Source organism: Crotalus tigris, unplaced genomic scaffold (genome assembly GCF_016545835.1).
Source record: "Crotalus tigris isolate CLP2741 ecotype Arizona unplaced genomic scaffold, ASM1654583v1 scf7180000017847.2079705, whole genome shotgun sequence".
Taxonomy (NCBI): Eukaryota; Metazoa; Chordata; class Lepidosauria; order Squamata; family Viperidae; genus Crotalus; species Crotalus tigris.
The window spans coordinates 653,832-659,831 of NW_024096670.1; the positions used below are offsets into that span (position 1 = coordinate 653,832).

Consider the following 6,000-nt stretch of genomic DNA (forward strand, 5'->3'; position numbering starts at 1 on the left):
CCATTTCGGACAAATGGCTATCCAGTCTCTTCTTAAAGACTTCCAGTGTTGGAGCATTTACCGCTTCTGGAGGCAGGTTGTTCCACTAGTTAATTGTTCCAATTGTCAGGAAGTTTCTCCTTAGTTTTAGGTTGCTTCTCTTCTTGATGAGTTTCCATTCGTTGCTTCTTGTCCTGCCTTCAGGCGCTTTGGAGAATAGCTTGACTCCCTCTTCTTTGGGGCAGCCCCTGAGATACTGGAAGGCTGCTATCATGTCCCCCCTCGTCCTTCTCTTCATCAAACTAGACATTCCAATTCCAGCAACCGTTCCTTGTATGTTTTAGCCTCCAGTCCCCTAGTCATCTTTCTAGAGTCTCATCATCTTTTTGATAATGATGATGATGATGATGATAGGAGGAGGAGGAGGAGGAGGAGGAAGAGGATTCCATTATCAGTCCTTTCCTCCTACATTTCCTTTAATATCTTTTGGTCCCCCCACCAAGAGATGATTCAGGAGACAGATGCCAGATTGTGAGTGATCCCTCCATCGGCACACAGTGCTTGGAGGCACAGCCACCATGACCCAGGGCCAAGCCTGGGCCTCTTTTCCAGCGGTGACTCCAAGACTTCTCATCCTCAAAATCCCCTCTGGGTCCCACAAAACACCCTGGACCACCAGCCCCTGACCTTCCCATGCCCCTCTCCCCCACCCACCCATCATCCATCCATCTGGAGTCCAGGGACTACAGTTGGGAGGCTGCCTGGATGTAACCACGGTCCCAGCTCCCCTTCTCCGTGCAAGGGCGCCCTTCCCACGCAAAGAAGCCCCCTCCCAGCCCGGCTCAGCCCCCAAATCCCCCCACTCGGCCCCTCCAGAAGCTCCTGCAAAGAGAAAGCATCCTTCCAGGTAGAAGAAGAAGAAGAAGGAGAAGGAGAAGGAGAAGGAGAAGGAGAAGGAGAAGGAGAAGGAGAAGGAGAAGGAGAAGAAGAAGAAGAAGAAGAAGAAGAAGAAGAAGAAGAAGAAGAAGAAGAAGAAGAAGAAAGGAAAGAAAGAAAGAAAGAAAGAAAGAAAGAAAGAAAGAAAGAAGAAGAAGAAGAAGAAGAAGAAGAAGAAGAAGAAGAAGAAGAAGAAGAAGAAGAAGAAGAAGAAGAAGAAGAAGAATAAGAAGAAGAAGAAGAAGAAGAAGAAGAAGAAGAAGAAGAAGAAGAAGAAGAAGAAGAAGAAGAAGAAGAAGAAGAAGAAGAAGAAGAAGAAGGCCGGGCTCGGTTGCCCTGGCAACCCAAGCGTCCCCGGGTGCTGCGCAACGATCCCCCTCTCCCTTCCCGCAGAGGGAGGGCCGGGCCGGTTGCCGTGGAGACGAGCCTCCTCGCGCGGGCAGAGGGCGGCTCGCCTCAACGGCCGCGCTCAGTTGCCGTAGCAACGCGGTCGGAGGGAAGCAGGCTGTTTGCCCGCTTTTGCGGCCTAGGTCACCCTCAGACGCGGCCGCAAAGGGGCTCGGCTGCCGCGGAAGCCCGGCCGACCCCCCCCCGCATCCTACGGGGCCGAGGCCCTGGAAAAGCCGCGTCCCCAAAGCGGGGACAGCCCTAGGGAGAGGCCTACCTTGCCCGCCCGCCTGCCTGCCTGCCTGTCGGTCGGGGAGCCGCTGTCCGCTAGCCGAGCGGTGCTGGAGCGGCCGCGCATGCGCACCTGGAGCTCCGAGGCAGGCGCGCTCTTGGGCCGTCGAGTGGGCGCCCGCGGGCGGCCTCAGCCCAAAGTCTAGGGTTTTTTTGCAGACTTCAATCTGCTAAATGCCTCTTCCTTGCTTCCTGCAGGATGAGCTAGGTAACATTACACAATAATGAACAGCAGACCAGCTTGGTTGTTGAGATCACAACCGGAAAGAAAAACAGGGCAAGGAGAAGACATGGGGTTCGCTCTCAAGATTACTTTGGTGGATCACCATCTAATGCCAGCCTAGAAATTAAGAAAACCAAGATCATGGCCTCTGGCCCTCTCTATTCCTGGCAAATAGATGGGAAAGAAATGTTATCTTCCTGGGCTCCAAGATCACTGCAGAGGGGGACTACAGCCAAGAAATTAAAAGACGCTTGCTCCTGGGGAGGAAAGCTATGGCAAATCTAGACAGCATACTAAAAAGCAAAGACGTCACCCAGCCAACAAAAGTGCGTATAGTCCAGGCCATGGTTTTCCCAGTTGCAATGTAGGGCTGTGAAAGCTGGACCACAAGAAAGGCTGAGCGCCAAAGAATGGAGGCCTTTCAACTCTGGTGCTGGAGAAGACTCCTGCGAGTCCCCTGGACTGCAAGGCGATCAAACTGGTCAGTCCTAGAAGAGATCAACCCTGACTGCTCTTTAGAAGGCCAGATCCTGAAGTTGAAACTCAAATACTTTGGCCACCTAATGAGAAGGAAGGACTCACTGGAAAAGAGCCTAATGCTGGGAAAGATGGAGGGCAATAGAAGAAGGGGACAACAGAGAATGAGGTGACTGGATGGAGTCACTGAGGCAGTAGGAGTGAGCTTAAATGGACTTCAGAAGATGGTAGAGGACAGGAAGGCCTGAAGGAATGTTGTCCATGGGGTCGCAATGGGTTGGACACGACTTCGCAACTAACAACAACAAGAAATTAAATCAAAAGGAAAAATTTCCCACTATATGCATGAATATCTCTAGGTCTATAAGGGAGGGAAAAAAACACTGCCTCTTCTCTGCTTGAACATTCAGCAATAAGACCGCCAGTGAGCATCATCACCCAACCACATTTGGTTTCTGTCATTCTTTTTTTTTCCTGGATTTCTTCCTCCGAAACAGAATTTGCTTTGAGGACATCATGTTGGTGCTTGTTTTGCTATGGTGCATGGAGCAGCGCAACAACCTCAGCCAATTCCTCTCATCTGTGGAGCGGATGAAGATTGCCACCTCCACGCATACATCGCAATTTGGGCTGAGGTTGGGAGGCAATGAGGAGGAGGAAGACGGATGTTCCCTTGATCTGGAGAGATGCAAAGAAAAAAAAATTGGTTACAATTCATCCAGTTGAGCGAGTGGGCTGCAAAAATTGTTTTCCCGCGGCTCAGCTAGTGGCAGCGAGATGAGGGGATGTTAAAAGAGGCATCCGAGAATTGTTGCATTGTGTGTGAAATAGAAGAACTCTGGTTATCAATATTACCTCACACGGATTAATATGTCACAGAGGATTTGAAATAAGAAACACCTATGTTTGTAAGCATTTGAAAGGGACATTTGTGCTGTTCTTTTTTCTAGAACAGTAACCACCATCATGGAACTTGTGGAGGAAAAGTCTTCATCCTGATTCATCCAAGCCGGGGATAAACAACATGGTGACTGCTTTAGAAAGAAGGTTGCAGTTTATTGAAGAGCCAGACAGAAAGATGGTTCTGGCAGGAAAGAGGAGAGAAAAAAGGGCTGAACACCTGGGGGGAGTAGGTTTTCATACCCTCTGGAGTCTTTTGTTTGGAGTAGTTTCCTGTTCCTGCTTTAGGCTTTGTATTTCCTGTGTCACGTATTCTGACCTGAGTCTGGGTGTGCCTTTCTGGTATTCTTGATGGTGGTGGGTTAATCCTATTATGTCCCAAAGGTCATATCCTGCTTCCCTGGTGCTGGGGCTAATGACCCTTAGAGTTTGGGTGTGATATGCAGATTTTAGGTGTCTTTGTCTTCTTGATCTCCTAGCTGGGGCCTTTCTGATAATTTGCATCTGCATTTGTACAGATCTGGCTTCTGCTTGGGACAAAGAGACTTGGGGGCAGGGTTGATTTCTGCTTTTAAAATCCTTTTGAGGAAATATATTTTTCTGCCCTTTTAATATTTCCTTCTCTGGGAGGCTGACTTCCCATAGCTTCCAACAAGGTTGACAAAGAAAAACATCCTGGAAAACTATCATTCTGGGGAAATTATACAGAGTAGAACTCTTAACAGATTTTTTTGTGTGTGTGTCAATGAATAAGGTGGTGAAATCTAATGAATGAATCTATCCCTGTGAATTTTCAGAACTCTGATCAGTGATACGAGTCTGTAAAGCATCAGAAGTGACTGAAAAACCCTTTAGAAGAAGGCTGTGTTCTCATTTCTCATCGCAGCTAATGGACACAACACTGCTGGACCGCAAATGTGAAATTACTTCTCCATAGGCCTTTCATTGGTCCTCTCAAGTACTCTTTAGCGCAGTGGTTCTCAACCTTTTTAATGCCACGACCCCCAACCGGTTGTAAGTCGAAGACTACTCAACCGGTCGTAAGTCGAGGACTACTCAACTGGTGCAGCACCGTTTGCAGAATGGGACTTTGGGCGGGCTCAGCAGGGCAGAGACAGCCTGGACAATTCCTATTGGCTTTTGAAAGCCAATAGAATTAGACTCTATTCAAGAGAGTCTATTAATTGGGTATCATATTAATTGGGTATCTTTGTGGATTTAAATGACAAAGAAACTACTTTAATGTTGAATTTATTAACTGCAGCAAGGTTATTAGTAGGCTCGTATTGGAAGAAGGACTCGTTGCCTACTTTAGAAGAATGGATATTTAAAGTTTTTAACTTTGCAGAAATGGCAAAAATGTCTGCTTATTTGAAGGATCATACACAAGAAAGATATATTATTGTATGGAAAAGATGGATAGATTATATTCAGAAAAAATATGGGACTATAAAGTTTCATTTATTTTATGAGTAAATTTTATAGTAACCGTTGTAGAGATTTGTTTATATGACTTAATTTAAGGGTAGTTAAAGGTTAAGTATGATGTTTTTTTTTCTTTTCTTTTTTCTTTTTTATTATTGTTAACTTTCTTAATAATAACCCTGTATTCTGCTCTGGGAAGCGAGGGGGGGAGGGTTGAGGGTGAGTGGGTGGGTAATGATAATATAGTCATGGTAAACGCTTGGGCATTTCCCCTATGCTGCGTTCATGTGTGTGAGAGGGATGAGAGGGGAGGAAGGAGTAGGGAGGAAGTAGGATGGTAAGAGGAGAAGGGGAGGGGAAGAGAGTAGGAGGGGAGGAGAGAAAGAGGAGGGAAGTGGGGAAGGATTAAAGAGGGTGGACGCAGCCTGGGGGGAATGGGCAGGCGGTACCAATGGTTAGGAATTTAATTGTATTTTGTATGAATAAATGGAAAATAAAAACTTTTTAATAAAAAAAAAGAATATATATAAAAAAAGAAAAGTAAGACTCTCCCATCACTCTAAGGTTGTCCTTGGACGACCCTGATTTACGGCTCATCATTCCGATCTAAAAGAGGATCTGCTTTTTGGTTTTTCCTGAAAACATAGGAACAAGACTCATAGAAAATCTTTTTTTCTCCAAGTGCCTAAAGACCTATTAAGGTCTTTATTCTGTTGTCCAAAATAACCTCATCCTGCCCATTAGGATAAGACTATCAACTGTAGAATTTACATTCCTTTGGGCTTCGACCAAGCTCATGAAAGCTTAGGTGATTTAATAAAAATGTGTTAATTGGAAAGATACTGATTTAACAGAACAGAATAACAGAGTTGGAAGGGATCTTGGAGGTCATCTAGTCCAACCCCCTCCTCAGGCAGGGAAGCCTATACCATTTCGGACAAATGGCTGTCCAGTCTCTTCTTAAAAACTTCCAGTGTTGGAGCATTCACCGCTTCTGGAGGCAGGTTGTTCCACTGGTTAATTGTTCCAACTGTCAGGAAAGTTCTAGGTTGCTTCTCTCCTTGATTAGTTTCCACCCGTTGCTTCTTCTCCTGTCTTCAGGCACTTTGGGGAATAGCTTGACTCCCTCTTCTTTGTGGCAGCCCCTGAGATATTGGAAGACTGCTATCGTGTCCCCCCTGGTCCTTCTCTTCATTAAACTAGACATACCCAATTCCAGCAACCGTTCCTTGTATGTTTCAGCCTCCAGTCCCCTGATCATCTTTGTTGCTCTTCTCTGTACTCTTTCTAGAGTCTCAACATCTTTTTTACAGCGTGGTGACCAAACATTCACTAACAGTTGATTTCTATGCTCTATAATCCACATAATACCTTTACTTGAT

At 46.1% G+C, this 6,000-nt stretch overlaps 1 protein-coding gene across 2 annotated transcripts in view; it reads right to left on the bottom strand.

Moving 5' to 3' along the window:
* The window catches only part of OGDHL (oxoglutarate dehydrogenase L), a 53,421-nt gene extending 51,567 nt beyond the window's left edge, over nt 1-1,854 (bottom strand). Inside the window, exon 1 of one of the 2 annotated variants that reach the window (XM_039343355.1) lies at nt 1,580-1,854. The gene's annotated coding sequence lies outside the window, so the exon portion shown is untranslated. Of the gene's footprint in view, nt 1-693; nt 771-1,579 lie in introns of those variants that run through there. The other variant, XM_039343357.1, reaches the window with a different exon arrangement.
* Between the last annotated feature and the right edge of the window lie 4,146 nt (nt 1,855-6,000).